Consider the following 21,497-nt stretch of genomic DNA (forward strand, 5'->3'; position numbering starts at 1 on the left):
GTACAACTGATAACATTATTATTATTAGTATTATTTCCAGATAATTGAGAAGCCTAAAGAATTATATCTGGCGTTTTCCTCTTCATACAGGAATAGTTAATATACCACTTATCAGGAGGGACAATTGCGTACGAACTCCGCTACACCGAGAGGTATTGGCTTGCTGGCCGCACTGTAATCACACGAGTCGACTCTGAACTCGGGAGTATTTTATGACCAGGAAAGAAGAAGTCGGGTTATACTGATGTTGAGGAAATGAACAAAGTGTACACCCTCTTTTGAGATAAAAATGGTGTGCTCAGTATGGTGGAAGGTTAATATTGAAGAAAGTGTATTTGCACTAGCTCTCAAGCAGTCATTGCATGTGGCTTTGAATTTTCACTTTTCATTTCACTTATTGATGATCAAAGTTTCAAAAATGTCCACCCCGGCGGGGAATCGAACCCCGGTCTCCCGCGTGACAGGCGGGGATACTGACCACTACACTACCGAGGATACGATGGGAAACGGAGCTGCAGGGCTCTTTAGAATAGCGCATGACATCTTTGACAACGAAGTTGCTGATAGGCGGAGGAGTAATATTCTCCGTATACTCAATCACCATATGTGCTGCTGATGATGATGCTTGTTGTTTTAAGGGGCCTAACATCGAAGGTCATCGGCTTACATCTAGTGTAATGTTCAACGGGAAAGCAGTATTTAACATCAGTCTCGTTCGTAATAGATCAGACTAGCACCTAACGCGCAGCCTCCGTGGCGCAATCGGCTAGCGCGTTCGGCTGTTAACCGAAAGGTTGGTGGTTCGAGCCCACCCGGGGGCGGTACTATTTTGGAGTGTCTCATAAAAATATGGCAGTTAATATAAGCGGAAAGGCCGTAAAATAAAATGCTTCTATAAGACATATATAGGCAAATCCCAAACTTTGGAGAAGAAGTAGAGCTATACAAATCCGTCCCATTTTCGCTTTTCATCCTGCCTGCTTCATACGCATTCCGTTCTGTCTTGTGAAGCTTATAGGCTGTGCTTCCTGTGGCCTGTTCCACGAACGAACTTCGCAACTTTTATCTATCAATCAATCAATCAATCAATACTGATCTGCATATAGGGCAGTCGCCCAGGTGGCAGATTCCCTGTCTGCTGTTTTCCTAGCCTTTTCCTAAATGATTTCAAAGAAATTGGAAATTTATTGAACATCTCCCTTGGTAGGTTATTCCAATCCCTAACTCCCCTTCCTATAAATGAATATTTGCCCCAGTTTTTCCTCTTGAATTCCAACTTTATCTTCATATTGTGATCTTTCCTACTTTTATAAACGCCACTCAAACCTATTCGTCTACTAATGTCATTCCACGCCATCTCTCCACTGACAGGTCGGAACACACCACTTAGTCGAGCAGCTCTCCTTCTTTCTCTCAGTTCTTCCCAGCCCAAACTTTGCAACATTTTTGCAACGCTACTCTTTTGTCGGAAATCACCCAGAACAAATCGAGCTGCTTTTCTTTGGATTTTTTCAAGTTCTTGAATCAGGTAATCCTGGCGAGGGTCCCGTACTCTGGAACCATACTCTAGTTGGGTTCTTACCAGAGACTTACATGCGCTCTCCTTTACATCCTTACTACAACCCCTAAACACCCTCATAACCATGCGCAGAGATCTGTACCCTTTATTTACAATCCCATTTATGTGATTACCCCAATGAAGATCTTTCCTTATATTAACACCTAGATACTTACAACGATCCCCAAAAGGAACTTTCACCCCATCAACGCAGTAATTAAAACTGAGAGGACTTTTCCTATTTGTGAAACTCACAACCTGACTTTTAACCCCGTTTATCAACATATTATTGCCTGCTGTCCATCTCACAACATTTTCGAGGTCACGTGGCAGTTGCTCACAATCTTGTAACTTATTTATTACTCTATAGAGAATAACAGCATCCGCAAAAGCCTTACCTCTGATTCCACTCCTTTACTCATATCATTTATATATATAAGAAAATATAAAGGTCCGATAATACCGCCTTGAGGAATTACCCTCTTAATTATTACAGGGTCAGATAAAGCTTCACCTACTCTAAATCTCTGAGATCTATTTTCTAGAAATATAACAACCCATTCAGTCACTCTCTTGTCTAGTCCAATTGCACTCATTTTTGCCAGTAGTCTCCTATGATCCACCCTATCAAATGCTTTAAACAGGTCAATCGCGATACAGTCCATTTGACCTCCTGAATCCAAGATATCTGCTATATCTTGCTGGAATCCTACAAGTTGAGCTTCAATGGAATAACCTTTCCTAAAACCGAACTGCCTTCTATCGAACCAGTTATTAATTTCACAAACATGTCTAATATAATCAGAAAGAATGCCTTCCCAGAGCTTACGTACAATGCATGTCAAACTTACTGGCCTGTAATTTTCAGCTTTATGCCTATCACCCTTTCCTTTATACACAGGGGCTACTGTTGTAACCAAAGATTGAAGTTTACAAAACACAACTTTTATTGCTTCACTTTATGATATTTACACAAATAACTGAAATTTATTTTGAAGCAAAAAGGAATATTGAATCTTGAGAAAAGTCTGTCTTTATACAATATGTACAGGTTTACAGTCTTTATATACACTTCTATCTTGAAAAGATAGTCTTTGTGAATTGACGCTTTGATAGTCGAAAACTATCTGGCACACTAACATAAATGTCTTTGAGAGTCCTTGTTTGTTGAAGTGCCTGAATTCCTAAAAAGCAAGTTCAATTGATTGAAGAAATTCCACCTAGCGAAACTAAGGGAGCTTGCGTAAATTAGGGAATGGAAATGGCTTGTAAAAGAATTACGGAACATAGGCAGTGGAAACAGGTAAGGGAGCGGTGACCAGAGGTGAAACCTCGTACTGCCAGAAATTCAGTCCACCTGGTCGAAGCACATTTTCAAGAGGAGTAGCCTCCGTGCTCGACGTAGGGTGTATTCTGGAGCTGGACACCGGGGCAAGTGGGCGATTGAGCAGGCCGGGAGCTCCTATTTATAGTACACTCGATGGTCAGGCACGCGCACTGAGGGCTGCGCGTCGAAGCTAGCAGAATGATACACAGGCGCGCGTGCAGCTGGCTGGTGGAGCGAGAAAGGGAGCGCCGGACATACAACAGCTACTATAGCAACTCTCCGTTCATTTGTTATAGTTCCTTCATGCCAACAACAATCAAACAAGTACTTCAGACATGGTACTCTATCACAACCCATTGTCTTTAGTATATCCTCAGAAATTTGATCAATTCCAGCCGCTTTTCTAGTTTTCAACTTTTGTATCTTATTGTAGATATCATTGTTATAATATGTAAATTTTATTACTTCTTTAGCCTTAGTCTCCTCCTCTATCTGGACATTATCCTTGTAACCAACAATCTTTACATACTGCTGACTGAATACTTCTGCCTTTTGAAGATCCTCACATACACACTCCCCTTGTTCATTACTTATTCCTGGAATGTCCTTCTTGGAACCTGTTTCTGCCTTAAAATACCTATACATACCCTTCCATTTTTCACTAAAATTTGTATGACTGCCAATTATGCTCGTCATCATGTTATCCTTAGCTGCCTTCTTTGCTAGATTCAATTTTCTAGTAAGTTCCTTCAATTTCTCCTTACTTCCACAGCCATTTCTAACTCTATTTCTTTCCAGTCTGCACCACCTTCTTAGTCTCTTTATTTCTCTATTACCATTCCTTACCTCCCTTAAAGGTACAAACCTGTTTTCGCATTCCTCAACAATTTATTTAAACCCATCCCAGAGTCTGTTTACATTTTTATTTACCGTTTTCCACCGATCATAGTTACTTTTTAGAAACTGCCTCATACCTGCTTTATCAGCCATATGGTACTGCCTAATAGTCCTAATTTTAATCTCTTCCTTTTTTCACATTTATTTTTAATTACCACAAAAACAGCTTCGTGATCACTAATAACATCTATTACTTCGGTTTCTCTATAGAGCTCATCCGGTTTTACCAGCACCACATCCAGAATATTCTTCTCTCTAGTTGGTTCCATCACTTTCTGAATCAGGTGTCCTTCCCATATTAAATTATTTGCCATTTGTTGGTCATGCTTCCTGTCGTTCGCATTTCCTTCCCAATTGACATCTGGTAAATTCAGATCTCCCGCTATAATCACATTTCTTTCCTTGTCGTTTCCTACATAGCTGATTATCTTATGAAATAATTCTGAATCCGTGTCAGTGCTACCCTTTCCCGGTCTGTACACTCCAAATATATCAAGTTGCCTATTATCTTTAGAAATGAGCCTTACACCTAGAATTTCATGTGTCTCATCTTTAACATTTTCGTAGCTTACAAATTCTTATTTCACCAGAATGAATACTCCCCCTCCCACCATTTCTATCCTATCTCTACAACACACACTCCAGTTCCGTGAAAAAATTTCTGCATCCATTATATCATTTCTCAGCAATGATTCAACTCCTATTACAATATCTGGTAAATATATATCTATTAAATTAATTCTATTCCTTTCTTTACAATACTTCTATTTTGCACTTTTCAGTTCAGATTTTGTTGCACCATCACATTTCAGATTTAGCTTGCAAAGTGAAAAGTTAGGAATCTTTTCACTTTTCAAGCCTGTTATGTTCCTCCATTGGTACCGAAATGCAAAGTGCAAAGAAATGAAGTGAAAAGTTTTCATAAATCTTGCAAAGAGATGATTTCCTTTTCATCTGTTAATTAACAAGTATGTACATTAGTTTCTCGGCATAGAATTCGGTTTAGTGATATAAACACGTTACGATGTGAGCTTTTGTTAGCATCAAGTGAGGACAGTGATGAAGAATCTAATAAGAACGTACAAATTTTCATAACCTCACTTCGATGGAATTTCGCGAGTGATTTCGTATTACCCCAACACAGGCTGACTATATTCTTGAAATGATCGATCATTTATTGAAACATGCAACAAAAAGAAGTCAATTCCTTTCCGAAAAAGAACAAATTCTTATATGCTTACATTGGTTAGTAAATGGTGTCCAGCTGCACGGTGTAGCAGCCAGGCATGGGACATCAAAATCAATAATTATTTGCAGAACTGTTACCAACGTCGTAGATTTTATAGTAAATGTAATATTTCCTAACAGTACGTTGGCCTGATACTCCAGTTAATATAGCGACGGGATTTCTAATGAAGGGTGAATTTCCTTCTGTATGAGGATGTGTTGACGGTACTCTCGTTAACATTTGAGAGGTTATTTTTCAAGTTGCCAAAAAGAATGTCCGTTTCTCCTTGACAACTTCCAGCACAGCCAGCTTCTTGTAATAACCTTTCTTTCCCATGATAAAAACTTTAACGGTACGACAATTATACCGTCAAGTTCGCCGCGAAAAGTAAAGCATTAAAATTGTAGAGTATTAGGCCTATACAGTTTGCTCATGGAATAAACTCGATCGAATCACTCATTCGCAAATACTTTTCACTTTGCGAAGAAATTGAAACGTACAGCCTAGTTCGTGGTGGAACAGAAAGACTGCACTTTGTAAGAATTGAAAAGTGAAAAGTTGCAAAGTTCGTTCGTGGAACATGCCCCTGGTCAGCCCACCGCTACACCGCCTATTTCCCGTCCCGATCCCGCCCGTCCTGTATATTTTTACGGTACCGGAACGAATGGGATAGCGGGCAGACAGATACTGTTTTGGGGCGAGGAGAGATCTGTGCAAATGCACATGGATACACAAGATGATCGGAAACAGCGAGAGTCGGGGACATGAGCTGAGCGTTACAGGGTTGGTCATACTGATAAATCATTTGAAAATAAATTCGATATCTCGCACCGCTACCGCTTCGTGGGCGAATTCAAATGGGCTTTGCTAAATCTGACCGTGCTGGTTTAATGAGGTTTTGTCACCGTACATTACTGTGTTATTTCTGTCGAAACTCGTAAATATATCGGATGAAAAGCATTGTCATTTTTATTAAAGGAGAGAATGTCAAAACAAATAATTTCAGTCGGTCGAACACAACTCATATTATGAACAATTGAAACATTTTCTGTGGCACTTCATTGGATGAAACATGTCATTTTGTGTTTAACAATGTCCTTTATTTCCCTACTCGCGACTTTCTTGTTTTATTAAAAATTGTGTTCGACGAGATCCGCCTCTGTGGTGTAGTGGTTAGTATGCCACCTCCGGAGGCCCGGGTTCGATTTCCGGCTCTGCCACGAAATTTGAAAAGTGGTACGAGGCTGGAACAGGGTCCACTCGGCCTCCTGAGGTCAACTGAGTAGAGGTGGGTTCGATTCCCACCTCCAGCCATCCTGGAATTGGTTTTCGGTGGTTTCCCACATCTCCTCCAGGCAAATGCCGGGTTGGCACCTAAAATAAGGCTAGGGCCACCTCCTTCCCTCTTCCTTGTCTATCCTTTCCAATCTTCCATCCCCCCGCAAGGCCCCTGTTCAGCATAGCAGGTGAAGCAGCCTGGGCGAGGTACTGGCCATCCTCCCCAGTTGTATCCCCCGACCCAGAGTCTGAAGCTCCAGGACACCGCCCTTGAGGCGGTAGAGGTGGGATCCCTCGCTAAGTCCGAGGGAAAAGCCAACCCTGGAGGGTAAATGGATTAAGAAAAAAGAAAGAAAGAAAGACAGATCAATAAATATTACAATCGATAGCTGCCACATGAATTGGGTTAAAATTACATTCCGTTCAATTAATATAAGTATAACTTGATTCTCTTTTTCTTTAGAAAATATAGCTTAGCATTTCATAAAGGTCTCCCATTGAACTTTACCTTAAATGTTAGTAGATCTGGTGGTAGGGTATGAGGAAAGTTACTTTGAAAGACACTGAGAAGGAAGGATCCCTCCACCATTTACAATTGCAGTGCCAAGGACGTCATGCACTGTTGCTAGCAGCTCCTACCGCCTGAAGTAGCTAGTGGTCAATATCCTCACACTAAAGGACAGATACTTAGAAATCGTGAATAAATTGAAATACCTAAGCGTCACACTCCAACCCACCATAACGTCCTTCAGTCACCACGTACAGTGGGGGACGTAAGTATTCATACAGCCTAATATCGACACGAACTTTCTAATTGTCTTATGTACAAAGTTCAGATCACTAACACATAAACGGAGACACTTCATCACAAAACATCGTAAACGACACAACATGAATAAACGGAAAAATGTCGTCAATAATAACGAAATACGGTAATTAGTCTGGATTAACCCAGCGATAGAAGTATTCATACATCTGGTTTGTACCAGTGCCCAGCAGTTGTTAACAAGACGTCGATGAGTAGTGCACAGCACCGGTACAGGTACAAGCTGGTATTGTTATCTGAATGGTGCGCAAGACTTAAAGGGAACTACAGTTGCCGAGAGAGAGGTTATGGTACGGCTTCATAATCAAAATAAATCATATTCTGAAATCGCAGATGTAGTAATACAAGCCGTGCTACAGTCCCAAGTGTCCAACGGCGATTTAAAACAAACAGAACCCTTGAAAACAGCGAAAGATCAGGCCCACCATACAACCTGACGACTCGAAGTAGTAGGATGCTAGTGAAAGCAGTCATGAAGAATCCGAATATAAGTTCGACGGAAATAAAAGCCCATGTAGAAGAACATTATGGTAGACAAGTCATAAGTGTATCTGAAAAATGATCTTACAAGAGGTGTGTCAAAAACTGATACAAATGTTTAGTTCTAAAAGCTAATCTTTGCAGTAAATCAAGGAAGAAATGAAGTGAAGTTTGTCAGTCTCAAATCGCATTCGGTCATCGCAAGTCTCACCAACGCATCAGTCCAACTTCCAGATAACTGCTTAATTAATCCCTGTTGAGCGTTTAATTGCGATCTCACGAGTTACTTATTGGAACATTACAACAGACCTACAAGTTTTATGAAAACGTATTACAAAATCTATATATATAAAATAACTTGTCCTGACTGACTGACTGACTGACTGACTGACTGACTGATTCATCATCGCCGAGCCAAAACTACTGGACATAAAGAAATGACATTTTGGGGATACATTCATATTAACATGTAGGTGCCCGCTAAGGAAGGATTTTTGGATATCCCGTCTCTAAAGGGGTGAAAAGGGGGGGGTGAATTTTTAAAATGAGGTTATCTATATCTCAAAAACTTAAATGTTTACAGACGTAAAAATTGGTATTTGGAATCCCCTTTAAAAATAAAGAAATACGTATTTTTTTGTTTTCAGAAAATCCAATAGGAGGGGTGAAAAGGGGTGAAAATGGGGAAAATGGGTTGAATGCCCTTAATCAGGATACCAGTACTTATATCTCAGAAACTGAAGATATTACAGACCTGAAAATTGGCACTTTTGATCTCTTTTAAAAATAAAGAAACACGTATTTTTTTGTTTTAGGAAAATCCAATTAATGGGAGGGTGAAAAGATGGTGAATTTTTAAAATGAGTGAATCTGTATCTCCAAACATTTAAAGTTTGCAGATGTAAAAATTGGTATTTAGAAACTTCATTAAACATAAAGAAACACGTATTTTTTTGTTTTCGGAAAATCGCAATAGGAGGGGTGAAAAGGGGTGAAAAAGGGGTTGAATGCCTATAATGAGGCAACTTATATTTCAGAAACTGATGATATTACAGACCTGAAAATTGGTGTTTGGGATCTCCTTTAAAAATAAAGAAACACGTATTTTTTGTTTCTGGAAAATCCATTTAAGGGGGGGTGAAAAGGGGGTATAATTTTAAAATGAGTGTATCTATATCTCAAAACTTTTAAAGCTTATAGATGTGAAAATTGGTATTTAGAATCTCCTTTAAAAATAAACACGTATATTTTGTTTTCGGAAAATCCAAATAGGAAGGGTGGAAAAGGTTGAAAAAGTGTCGAATGCCTTTAATGAGTCTACTTATATTTCAGTACCTGAAGATATTACAGACCTGAAAATTGGTGTTTGGGGATCTTCTTTAAAAATAAAGAAACACTTATTTTTTGTTTTTGGAAAATCCAATTAATTGGGGGGTGAAAAGCGGGTGATTTTTTAAAATGAGTGTATCTATATGTCAAAAATTTTAAAGTTTATAGATGTAAAAATTGGTATTTAGAATCTCTTTCAAAAATAAAGAAACACGTATTCTTTTGTTTCCGGAAAATCCCAATAGGAAGGGTGTAAAAGGGTGAATAATGGGTTGAATGCCTTTAATGAGGTTACTTATATTTCAGAACCTGAAGATATTACAGACCTGAAAATTGGTATTTGGGATCTACTTTAAAAATAAAGAAACAGGTATTTTTTCGTTTTTGGAAAATCCAAATATTGGGGGGTGAAAAGGGGGGTGAACTTTTTAAAATGAATGTGTCTACATCTTAAAACTTTGAAATTTACAGATGTAAAAATTGGTAGTTAGAATCTCCTCTAAAAATAAAGGAACATTTATTTTTTTGTTTCCTGTAAATCCCAATAGGAGGGGTGTAAAAGGGTGAAAAATGGGTTGAATGCCTTTAATGAGGATACATATATCTCAGAAACGGAAGATATTACAGAACTGAAAATTTGTATATGGGATCTCCTTTAAAAATAAAGAAACACGTATTTTTTAGTTTTTGGAAAATCCTATTAATGGCGGTTAAACAGAAGTGACAAATTGGGGTGAATTTTTTTAAAGACTATATCTACAGAATATCTGAGAAACGTAAAATGTTATAGACGTAAGAAGTGGGTATTTGGAATCTCCTGTAAATGTAAAGAAATATAGGTGATTAATTTTCGGGAACTCCACTTAAGGGGAACCCAAAAGGGGTGAAATTTTAAAATGAGAATTTTTACAGTATATCTAAAAAACTTAACATGTTACAGAAGTGAAAAATGGTATTTTTATCTCTATTGAACATAAAGAGACGTGTATTTTTAGATTTCGGAAATACCACTTGGGTGGAGGGGGGTGAAAGTGACTGAAAATGATGTTGAATTCTTTTAATTAGGCTACTGATATCTTAAAAATGAAGTTGTTACAGACGTGAAATTTGATATTTGCAATCTGCTTTAAAAGTAAAGAAACACGTATTCTCGGAAAATCCAATGAAGGGGCGTGGGGGAGGGGTGTGAGAGAATTGAAAAATTAATTGACTTTAATTGTATGAGAATATATACATCTAATAGAAACTAAATTTGTTACAGACGTGAAAATTCGTATTTGGATCTCCTTTAAAAACAAAGAAAAACGCGTTTTGGGGGGAAAGTGTAAAGGAGTTGAATTCTTTTCATGAGGACACATAAATCAAAAAGTGAAGAAGTTATAGTCGTGATAATTGGTATTTAGATGATCCTTTACTATTAAAGAAACAAGTATGTTTTGCGGGAAAATTCACTTAGGGGGAGGGGGGAGTAGTTTGAAATGAAATGACAAAAGTAAATTATATTTATGGGGATACTTATATCTCAAAACTGAAGGTAATAGACGTGAACATTGGTGTTTGGAATCTCCCTTAAACATAAAGAAGCACGCTTTCTTTTAATTTTTTTTTGGGGGGGGGGGGATTGGCAGTAAAAACTAACGGCAATGGGGTGTAAAAGGAGGTGAGACCAATTGATTTTACTGTTCTTAATGTACTTATAAGGATCCTCCGTTGCTCAGGCGGCAGCGCGCCGGCCGCTCACAGCTGGGTTCCGTGGTTCAAATCCCGGTCACTCCATGTGACATTCGTGCTGGACAAAACGGAGGCGGGACAGGTTTTTCTCCGGATACTCCGGTTTTCCCTGTCATCAGCCATTCCAGCAACACATAATAATAATAATAATAATAATAATAATAATAATATTCCGGACCGTCGTCAAATGCGCGGACCGCGCTGGAAACGGCTCCTGGACGGGTAATGACTAAGAATGCAGTCCGGACGCGGGTTCAGTGCCACCAAGGCACCCAATATGACACCACGCCGGATCTCCTGAAGGATTTTATCCATATTAAAAATATTATAGGAAAAGATGGCAAAGATTTACGAACCCAACTGACCGGGAGGAATACCTGAGTCTAGCCCGGGAAGTACGAAATCGATTGCTGGAAAGGAAGATTTAAAAATGGGAGGAAACGTGCCGTAAAATCATAGAAAACCAGTCAGATCGGGAATTTTGGTAGATTCTCGCAGAAAACGAGTCAGATCGCGAATTTCGGCGGATTATATATCTAAAACAATAAGCATTCAATTATAAATTTCAGTGTAATACCGTAGCGAAGCACGGTTATCTTGCTAGTATATATATAAAACAAATATGAATGTTATTGTAATATGTTTCAGTTAAGTGTTGTAATTTATTGACGTGTGGGGATGAATAGATTTTAAACATATTTTATCCTGCAAAATTTTCTTTCTTAATCTGGTTACCCTCGAAGATTGGTTTTTCCCTGCGACTCTGCGAGAGATCCCACCTCAATCGCCTCAAGGGCTATGTCCTGGAGTGTGAGACTTTGGGTCAGGGTAATACAATTGGGCCAGGCGGCCTTACCTTCTATGCTGAACAGGGGCCTTGTTGGGATGGGAGAATTGGAAGGGATAGACAAGTAAGAAGGAAGGAAACGGCCGTGGCCTCAAGTTAGGTACCATCCCGACATTTGCCTTGAGGGGAAGTGGGAAACCATGCAAAACCACTTCCAGGATGCCTGAGGTGGGAATCCAACCCTCCTCTGAGTGCTGAGTGGACCCCGTTACAGCCTTCCTACCACTTTTTAAATTTCGTGGTGGAGCCGGGAATTGAATGAACCCGGACCACAGAGGCAGACAATATTGAGAGAAACTGAGAAAAGTGGAAACTATATCAGTCCCGTCTCGATACTGAATCAGCACCGGCGATGTCTTGTTCTTGGGGAGAACTGGGAAGTGTATGACTTGAAATCAGCAAGTAGACAGATTTAGAGACACAAGTTACCCTTCAAGATGACAGAAGTGCGGGTTTTAACGTATGTGAAATCAAAAAGTGCAAAGTTCAAACAAATTCTTTTGGTGATCCTGTTGTTGTTGTTGTTGTTGTTGTTGTTGTTGTTGAGGTACTGAAAAGTGGTACAGCCAACTTCAGAAATATGGACAAGACATTGCCTATCAAATTATCAAATCACGTCAATGTTAAGAAAAGTGAAAATGTTAAGAAACTTATGAAATATTTTGATTCATCTTCCGAGGAGGCAAAACTGTTGTATTCTGCAATGTTGCAAAGTTGCTCAGAGCGACGTGAAGACAATAATGATGCTGAGTATCGAAACGAGCCAATCTACTAATTCTCAATGTGTAGTTCTACATATCATGTGATATATGACATTTGAAAATGGTTTTGTAAACTTTTGTTCTTGCAGACGTTGAGTTTCGCAGCAAACCCACAATTTTCAACCCCATTTTTCTCTCTTTCTTAATCTCTTTCTTAATCTGCTTACCCTCCAGGGTTGGCTTTTCCCTCGGACTCAGCGAGGGATCCCACCTCTACCGCCTCAAGGGCAGTGTCCTGGTGCTTGAGACATTGGATCGGGGGATACAACTGGGGAGAATGACCAGTATCTTGCCCAGACGGCCTCACCTGCTATGCCGAACAGGGGCCTTGTGGAGGGATGGCAAGATTGGAGAGGATGGGCAAGGAAGAGGGAAGGAAGCGGCCGTGGCCTTAAGTTAGGTACCACCCCGTCATTTGCCCGAAGGAGAAGTGGAAAACCACGGAAAACAACTGAGGTGGGAATCGAAACCCGATCTACTCAGTTGACCTCCCGAGGCTTTTCAAATTTCGTGGCAGAGCCGAGAATCGAACCCGGGCCTCCGGGGGTGGCAGCTAATCATACTAACCACTACACCACAGAGGTGGACACCCTATTTTTCTACCGTTGTTAATAATTATTTTGAAAAGTGTTTTATAGTTAACTTTTATCTCAGTGCTGTATTATAAGTGAATATTCAGTTTAATATATACTTTTTCTTTTGGAAGATAATCGATAAAATGTGTTTCCTGCAAATTTTACTTTTTGTAGTTGTTGAGTTTTCAAAAACGTTCCTGAATTATTGTATAGTTTCAGGACAACATGAGAAATCCAAACAAAGTTCGTTTGTTTCTGAGAAAAGTGTACCTGAGAACAATTTATACCGTATCATACGCAAATTATATTGAAAGAAATGTAATGAGATTGGCGAGCAAGTGGTTATCACATATTTCTGCTTCAAAAATGTCCTCCCCGGCGGGGAATCGAACCCCGGTCTCCCGCGTGACAGGCGGGGATACTGACCACTATACTACCGAGGACGCGTCTAGCGAGACAGACGGCAGATGCTGTTAGCACCAGTACATAACGAGCTTGGTGCCAAGTAGTAGATAGTTGAGAAACTTATCTCTGGGTCTTTTCAAGGACTCATACGTTGTTATACCCTACCACCTGATCTACTTACATTTAACGTATTGTTCACAGGTAAAACTTGATGAAACACCAAGCACGTTAAAGTAATATCGTAATGATCCACTGCAGCGCGAAGCCTCCGTGGCGCAATCGGCTAGCGCGTTCGGCTGTTAACCGAAAGGTTGGTGGTTCGAGCCCACCCGGGGGCGCTGGAATTTTTAAACGCCACTTAATAATGATATTCTCAAATGAATTGCTCGTCGTTATGGAATGAAATCTTCAAATTACATTGAAATAATATTTGGGATGTTGTTTAGTAGATGTCAATAAAGAAGAGTGGTTTGGTCTGGAAGTAAGTTACAGTAAGAAGAGTCAAATCCAAAACACGTTTTTCTTGCCTTTGACCACGTAAATTTCACCTTACCTCCTATACCTACTCCCATTTTCTTGCTCAGGGAGAATAAGACCATCTTCTCTGCAGTACAGAAAACAGAGTATCATTCCATGAGGGTTAATACCCTTCAGTCACCATGCGTAGAGGCATGACTTTTTCGCATTAACGATAAAGGCGGCAAAAAATGTTTTGAAGTGATTTTGAAATATCTTGACGAATCATTTGATTCTGGTTAAGAAATTAGTGATTTTATTTTCGCGAATTAAAGCGACAAGGCCAGTTTAAAGTAAAATTAGTGATTTTCTTTTCGCGAATTAAAGCGACAAGGCCAGTTTAAAGTAAAATTTACTTATTTTGCGATAAGTGCGAAGATGCAGCGAAATTCATGAAAAATAACGATCTGGAAATTGTATTCCATTATCACGTGTGTGAAGGGAAACAGAAGACAGAAAAAGGATTTCTCATTTCAACAGAAGTATCTCTTCGTATTAGTACTCTATAAAAACCCCTAATCGTATTGCCATATAGGGTGAAAGCTTTGATTATGTAGGGTGAAATCTATGATCATGTAGGGTATGATCATGTAGGATGAAAGCTATGATCATATAGGGTGAAAGCTATGATTATGTAGGGTGAAATCTATGATAGGGTATGATCATGTAGGGTGAAAGCTATGGTCTTGTAGGGTGAAAGGTATGGTCTTATAGGGTGAAAGCTAAGATGGTATAGGGTGAAAGCTAAGATCGTATAGGGTGATCATGCATGCAGGTGAAATCTATGATGATGTAGGGTGAAAGCTATGATCATACAGGGTGAAAGCTATGATCATATAGGGTGAAAGCTATGAACATGCATGTCGGGTGAAAGCTATGATCATGCATGTAAGGTGAAAGCTATGATCATATAGGGTGACATCTATGATCATACAGAGTGAAAGCTATGATCATGTAAGGTGAAAGCTATGATCATGCATGTAGGGTGAAAGCTATGATCATATAGGGTGAAATCTATGATCATATAGGGTGAAAGCTATGATAAAGTAGGATGAAGGTTATGACAATGTAGGGTGAAAGCTATGATCATGTAGGGTGAAAGCTATAATAATGTAGGGTGAAAGCCATGACCATATGGTGTGAAAACTATGATCATTTAGGGTGAAAGCTATAATCATATAGGGTGAAAGCTATAATAATGTAGGGTGAAAGCCATGACCATATGGTGTGAAAACTATGATCATTTAGGGTAAATATAATTTCGTGTGGCTATTTCTAACCGAGTGCAGCCCTTGTAAGGCAGACCCTTGATAAGGGTGGGCGACATCTGCCATATGTAGGTAACTGCGTGTTATTGTGGTGAAGGATAGTGTTATGTGTGGTGAGTGAGTTGCAGGGATGTTGGGGACAGCACAAACACCCAGCCTCCGGGCCATTGGAATTAACCAATGAAGGTTAAAATCCCCGACCCGGCCGGGAATCGAACCCGGGACCCTCTGAACCGAAGGCCAGTACGCTGACCATTCAGCCAACGGGTCGGACATCATTTAGGGTGAAAGCTATAATCATATAGGGTGAAAGCTATGATCATGTAGGGCGAAAGCTATGATCATTTACGGTGAAAGCTATGATCATACAGGATGAACGCTATGATCATGTAGGGTGAAAACTATGATCATGCATGTAGGGTGAAAGCTATGATAATGTAGGATGAAAGCTGTGATCATACAGGGTGAAAGCTATGATAATGTAGGGTGAAAGCTATGACCATGCATGTAGGGTGAAAGCTATGATCATGCAGGGTGAAAGCTATGATCATATTGGGTGAAGGCTATGATCATGTAGTGTGAAAGGGTAATTTGTTATGTAATCTTGATTAAGGCTCTATTATAGTTCTAATCAAGATTGAGTAAGGAATAATGAATGATTATCAATATTATTTATTTTCATTCAGCTATCTTTCACATAAATAATTCACAAAACTCACGAATTACACGTTTTGTGAATGACTTTAGGAATGGATTAAAGTGAAATTAAAGCGATGGTGTCAGCCCTATTTCGCGAAATTAAGCAAAAATTTCTTTCCTTTTCACAAAATCGAACACAATGTGAAAAAATCATGTCTTTATTATCATGCTAAAGGTAGAGAAGTTTTTGATTTTCCTTGTTAACTTGAGAGTGGGCGTCGGTGAAAATAAATGTAAATGATATAAGGAGAATTAATTATTTTGTAGAGTTTGCTATAGCGAGGAAATTGCTAAAATAAATTCTATGCGCACATAATTTTTTCCTTTTTCTTTTACACGCCGAAAGTCTGTCTTCATGGATATTGCCTAAATGAAACAAAGTGATTCAAAGTAACACTGATGAACTATATCTGAAAATATAATTCGTTTTCACTTTCGCTCAAAGAATGTTAGCAAATTGGCAATGACTATATTTTACAAATCATGAGGTTTAAATATTTTGAACATCCGTTGTTTTAAATCGAAGCCTTTAACATATAACGTGCAATAAATGAAAGGATGACAATTTGTTGAAATATGTGCTAAAATGCCCATATAGTTCATTAATATCAGTGTAATTTATCACATGCGTACAACCGGATATTATAAATTGACAAATTTTGTCGTTATTTCCTGTAGGAAACCCTATTATTGTTGTTACGTGGATACCGTGGTGCACAGAGATGAAAGAAGGTGCGGGCATGTAAGGGTATATCTAAGATAATCAAGAGATTAATTACAACTTTAAAAAAATAGTGTTATATTTCTTTTCTCGGTTATCTTTTGGTTTTTCAAAGACAAACTTTATAATTCAGGTACAAAAGTTCATAAGAAAGGGTAACAATTTTAGAATATCCAATAACAATTAATTAACAACCTTGAGCTTGATTGAAGCTCCCTAATTATACATTCTCCATGAGCACTGTGGCTCCATTCAAAACCAGTCAAGGAGACGAACCTCCCAATTTCTTTTACTTCACAAGGAGACAGAGTATTCAAAATATATAATGTTTTAAGAACATCTTTTGCTCCACAAAATTATCTAGGAGGCTACTTTCCAAACATTATACCACATCAGCCTTCCTAATGCACCACTTAACCTTTACATAGGAGGAGCGTCTTTGCTTTATTAAAATGTTACACTTGGAAACATAGTTACACAAAGGACCAGGCCTATCAAAGGCACAACCTACATTTTACAATTCAAACAGTATTCACTGTCTTAGACACTAAACAGTCTAACCTCTTAACATAAAAGAATGATTTTGAATTATTTCACAGGTGTATCGAATACCCATTCTACCGAGCATTTGTAGAAAACAATAAGTTACTGGCCCAAAAATCAAAATGATATGGAGGCGAACATTTGCACTCCTTGAAATTTGCAATTAAAAGATTAAAACCCTATTTGGGCTTCTCACCCGAAGTTACAGAGGCTAAGCCTCTACTACCGAGGTGACTAGATGGAGAGAATATTTAAATTACAAAAATTTCAAACTGAAAAGTTTACAAAATCAAAGTCACCTCGATATCAAGTAGATAGGGAACGCGAGAGGGTATCGCACTCTCTATTCCCTGATGTCCGGCTCCATGGCTAAATGGTTAGCGTGCTGGCCTTTGGTCTAGAGGGTTCCGGATTCTATTCCCGGTCGGGTCGGGGATTTTAACCTTCATTGGTTAATTCCAATGGCTCGGGGGCTGGGTGTGTGTGCCGTCTTCAGCATTAGAATTCATCACAGGTAGGGCCCCATTCTCATAGTCGCGCAGGTCACCTATACGGCGTCAACTCGAAAGACCTGCACTCGGCCTCTTCGGAAGCCACACGCCATTATTATTATTCCCTGATTTCAGCTAAGTTCACTTGACTTGTTTGAAAGTTATATTTTAGAAAATTAAAGTTACATTATTAAAGATTGGAAATCTTCCTCTCGAGCTAGCTTTCAAAGACTATCACTTAGATAGGGCTGCTATTAGCTTGAACTGATGGATTTCTCTGCGATGGACGAGGCTCCCCGCCACCTTTATAAACACACACACTAGGCTGGAGCGATGAATAAGACCACCTGGTCGAAAAATGTTCCAGCTTTTATACCCGAGAGGAAAGATCCAGAAAACTCTGGGCTTAGGCCCGACACACCCCCAATTTCCATTATTATTAAATAGATACAAGATATATGTGATTGGTGGAAAAATACATATACAAAATATCCTATTGGCCCACATCTTACTTTGGCGGAACGAGCTTGAAGTGTTGTAAACTTAACATACCAAAAACAAGGAATAACCAACTCAGTTTAGGAAACCTTAAAATAACAAATTACTTTGCAATCTTAATAGTTCCTCTTCACAGCAGAGGGCATAACATAAGTTTTTTGGTAGAACATCTGTAGAGAAAGGTTCAAACTTCTTGCGCTAGTAGTTGCGAGTTTTAGTTTTAAGATGGCATTTTCCAAGGCGCTTCATTTAAATGAACGGGGTGGGTGTTCCTCCCGGTACAATTGCCAAATTATCATTGTATATTTGTAGTTATTATTCTATTGCGAAAGTTCTATTCCCTTTTCTGCTGTGTTTTGTGATAACAGAAATATGGACAACCCCGTCTATTTTGTGTAAATGTATTTTACTATCCTGAATCTACAATCTAGGAGTAGGCTAATTGAGAATTCTGAGGTAATTGCCGACAGTAAACAAAACACCGTGGAAGTTCGATGAATCACCAGTAGTAACACGCCCTGGGAAGTTGGATGCTGTGTACACGCACGAATCTGTCCACTAACATTTGTCTATTGTCAACTGCAAGTGACCGACAGTACTACTTGTGACGTGCTGTTACCTGTTGCCAATTATGGGATATCTTGAATGAGTTGTTGAACTGTTATGTTTGTTGATTGTAACTCCATTTACGCAGGTGAGCTTAGTTTAAGGTGACCAGATGCAAACAGATGAAGAAAGAGGACAAAACTATTTAAAAAGAAGGACAATACCGGAAAAAAGAGGGCACACAATCCTCCATAGAGAGTCTAAATTTGGACATACTGCATATTCTAATTTTCACATACGTAAACCAAATTTCCATATTATACAGTGAATTCTTACAAAATTTAAACAATGAAATTTATTTACACGTCATGCTGGCACTTTTCTGAAGATTCAGTTGCCTTCAGGAGTTTTGGCTTTACTTTCGATTATATTGAAACATTAAGAGGATTTTCACAGAATCTACTTTGAAATAGTTCCTATTATCAGTCCATTGTACTGAGATCAATTTCTACATTTGCACTGTGCCCTGGTACAGGAAAAAGGAAAGTATTCTGAACTACAATCAACTGACTTACGTGAACTGAACTACTTCGCCCTTTCTAGCTACAAGGTAACTTGTTAAATTCAGGATCATTACTGCTCTCAATCAGGACATGTTTCAAATCGCAAAACTGGTCAAAATATTTCACATCATCCATTTGAAAGGATTTAGACTTAGATTTCAGATACAGAATACGTGTTTCAACATCAAAATAATCAATATCACTTTTCAGCGCCATCCATTTAAAACAGGATTCCTTCAAATCCCGGTCATTCCCTGTCGCTTGTCGCACATTAACGTAGCGGTGTTCTGACGGGGTATCGCTGAGAGAGAAGCATGGAGTATACAGAATGGTAAATAGCGCCTATTATCACAATACAAGGCATGCACAGAATAATAGCATGTACTGCATGTCCGTAACCACATTTCTTTATATCGATACGATATCGATAAAGCCGTAGCGTAATGAAAAATACTTGTAAAATAAGTAAATTTCATTTAAACTAGCCTTTTCGCTTTATTTCATCATCATCATCATCTGTTTACCCTCCAGGTTCGGCTTTTCCCTCGGACTCAGCGAGGGAACCCACCTCTACCGCCTCAAGGGCAGTGTCCTGGAGCTTCAGACTCTTGGTCGGGGGATACAACTGGGGAGTATGACCAGTACCTCGCCCAGGCAGCCTCACCTGCTATGGTGAACAGGGGCCTTGTAGGGTGATGGGAAGAGTGGAAGGGATAGGCAAGGATGAGGGAAGGAAGCGGCCGTGGCCTTAAGTTAGGTACCATCTCGGCATTCGCCTGGAGGTGAAGTGGGAAACCACGGAAAACCACTTCGAGGATGGTTGAGGTGGGAATCGAACCCACCTCTACTCAGTTGTCCTCCCGAGGCTGAGTGGACCCCGTTCCAGCCCTCGTACCACATTTCAGATTTCGTGGCAGAGCCGGGAATCGAACCCGGACCTCTGGGGGTGGCAGCTAATCACGCTAACCACTACACCACAGAGGCGGACCTTCGCTTTATTTCGCGAAAAAAAAAATCACTAATTTCTTAACCAGAATCAAATGATTCGTCAAGATATTTCAAAATCACTTCAAAATATTATTTGCCGCCTTTATCGTTAATGCGAAAAAGTCATGCCTCTACGTATGATTGAAGTGTATTAACCCTCATGGAATGATACTCTGTTTTCTGTACTGCAGAGAAGATGGTCGTATTCTCCCTGAGCAAGAAAGTGGGAGTAGGTATAGGAGGTACGGTGAAATTTACGTGGTCAGAGGCAAGACAAACGTGTGCTGGATTTTTACTCTTCTTAACCTACTTCCAGACCAAACCACTCTTCTTTATTGATATCTAATAAACAACATCCCAAACATTATTTCAATTTAATTTGAAGATTTCGTTCCATAACGACGAGCAATTCATTTGAGAATATCATTATTAATTGGCGTTTAAAAATTCCAGCGCCCCCGGGTGGGCTCGAACCACCAACCTTTCGGTTAACAGCCGAACGCGCTAACCGATTGCGCCACGGAGGCTTCGGATTGCATTAGGTCGTTACGATATTACGTTACCGAGACTTGAACGTGCTTGGTGTTTCAACAAGATTTTCCTGTGAACAATACATTAAATGTAAGTAGATCAGGTGGTAGGGTATAACAACGTATGAGTCCTTGAAAAGACCCAGAGATAAGCATCTCCACTATCTACCACTCTGCACCAAACACGTAATGTACTGTTGGTAAGAGCATCTGCCGTCTGTTATGGTAGATGTGTCCTCGGTAGTATAGTGGTCAGTATCCCCGCCTGTCACGCGGGAGACCGGGGTTCGATTCCCCGCCGGGGAGGACATTTTTTAAGCATAAATTTGTGACATTGCTGGAATGAAAGTCTGGAGCTAACAAGCACTTGCCGTGCAAGTGCCAATCTCACTACAATATTGTTTCAATATAATTTGCGTAAAGAGTAAAAGGAACACCACTATTTCTTTTCACTGTGATCATTATGTTATGAACATCAATCTGGAATTGCTCCGGCACAAAATAGTGTTAATTTTTTGTCTGTGATCATTGTGTTACTAGTTTTCAGATCTTCATGACTTAATTTTTGCACTGCTTTGCTAATTGGCTGATGATGACACTTCAAATGTGTTGAAATCGGTCCCAAATGAACATGTTATAACTTATTTGGTTCAACTTAAAAACGGAATATTGAAAGATGGATCCTTCCTTCTATTTAATATTGTATACACCTCTTGTAAGTTCATGCGGATCGTTTTACAGATATGCTTCAGATTCTTAAAAAAAAAAAGGAAACCAGACGAATTTTCCATAGTCTATCGTAATAAATTCAAACAACGTACCGTATTTGCTTTTTAAACAAATTGTGCAGTTTGTAGTCTCCAGTTTTTCAGTGTCCTACGAGAATATCCCCG

The 21,497-nt window shown here is 39.3% G+C and overlaps 6 non-coding genes across 6 annotated transcripts; 3 read left to right on the forward strand and 3 right to left on the reverse strand.

Annotated features, from left to right (window-relative positions):
• Nucleotides 1-423: 423 nt before the first annotated feature.
• TRNAD-GUC (transfer RNA aspartic acid (anticodon GUC)) lies at nucleotides 424-495 on the reverse strand. The gene has a single exon. It is a non-coding gene; the product is annotated as a tRNA-Asp (tRNA).
• A 252-nt stretch (nucleotides 496-747) lies between these two features.
• On the forward strand, nucleotides 748-821 carry TRNAN-GUU (transfer RNA asparagine (anticodon GUU)). The gene has a single exon. It is a non-coding gene; the product is annotated as a tRNA-Asn (tRNA).
• A 12,387-nt stretch (nucleotides 822-13,208) lies between these two features.
• On the reverse strand, nucleotides 13,209-13,280 carry TRNAD-GUC (transfer RNA aspartic acid (anticodon GUC)). Its single transcript has one exon. It is a non-coding gene; the product is annotated as a tRNA-Asp (tRNA).
• A 226-nt stretch (nucleotides 13,281-13,506) lies between these two features.
• On the forward strand, nucleotides 13,507-13,580 carry TRNAN-GUU (transfer RNA asparagine (anticodon GUU)). The gene has a single exon. It is a non-coding gene; the product is annotated as a tRNA-Asn (tRNA).
• Nucleotides 13,581-20,527: 6,947 nt separating this feature from the next.
• On the reverse strand, nucleotides 20,528-20,601 carry TRNAN-GUU (transfer RNA asparagine (anticodon GUU)). The gene has a single exon. It is a non-coding gene; the product is annotated as a tRNA-Asn (tRNA).
• Nucleotides 20,602-20,838: 237 nt separating this feature from the next.
• Nucleotides 20,839-20,910, forward strand: TRNAD-GUC (transfer RNA aspartic acid (anticodon GUC)). The gene has a single exon. It is a non-coding gene; the product is annotated as a tRNA-Asp (tRNA).
• Nucleotides 20,911-21,497: the final 587 nt, after the last annotated feature.

Source organism: Anabrus simplex, chromosome 3 (assembly GCF_040414725.1).
Source record: "Anabrus simplex isolate iqAnaSimp1 chromosome 3, ASM4041472v1, whole genome shotgun sequence".
In the NCBI taxonomy this organism is placed as follows: domain Eukaryota; kingdom Metazoa; phylum Arthropoda; class Insecta; order Orthoptera; family Tettigoniidae; genus Anabrus; species Anabrus simplex.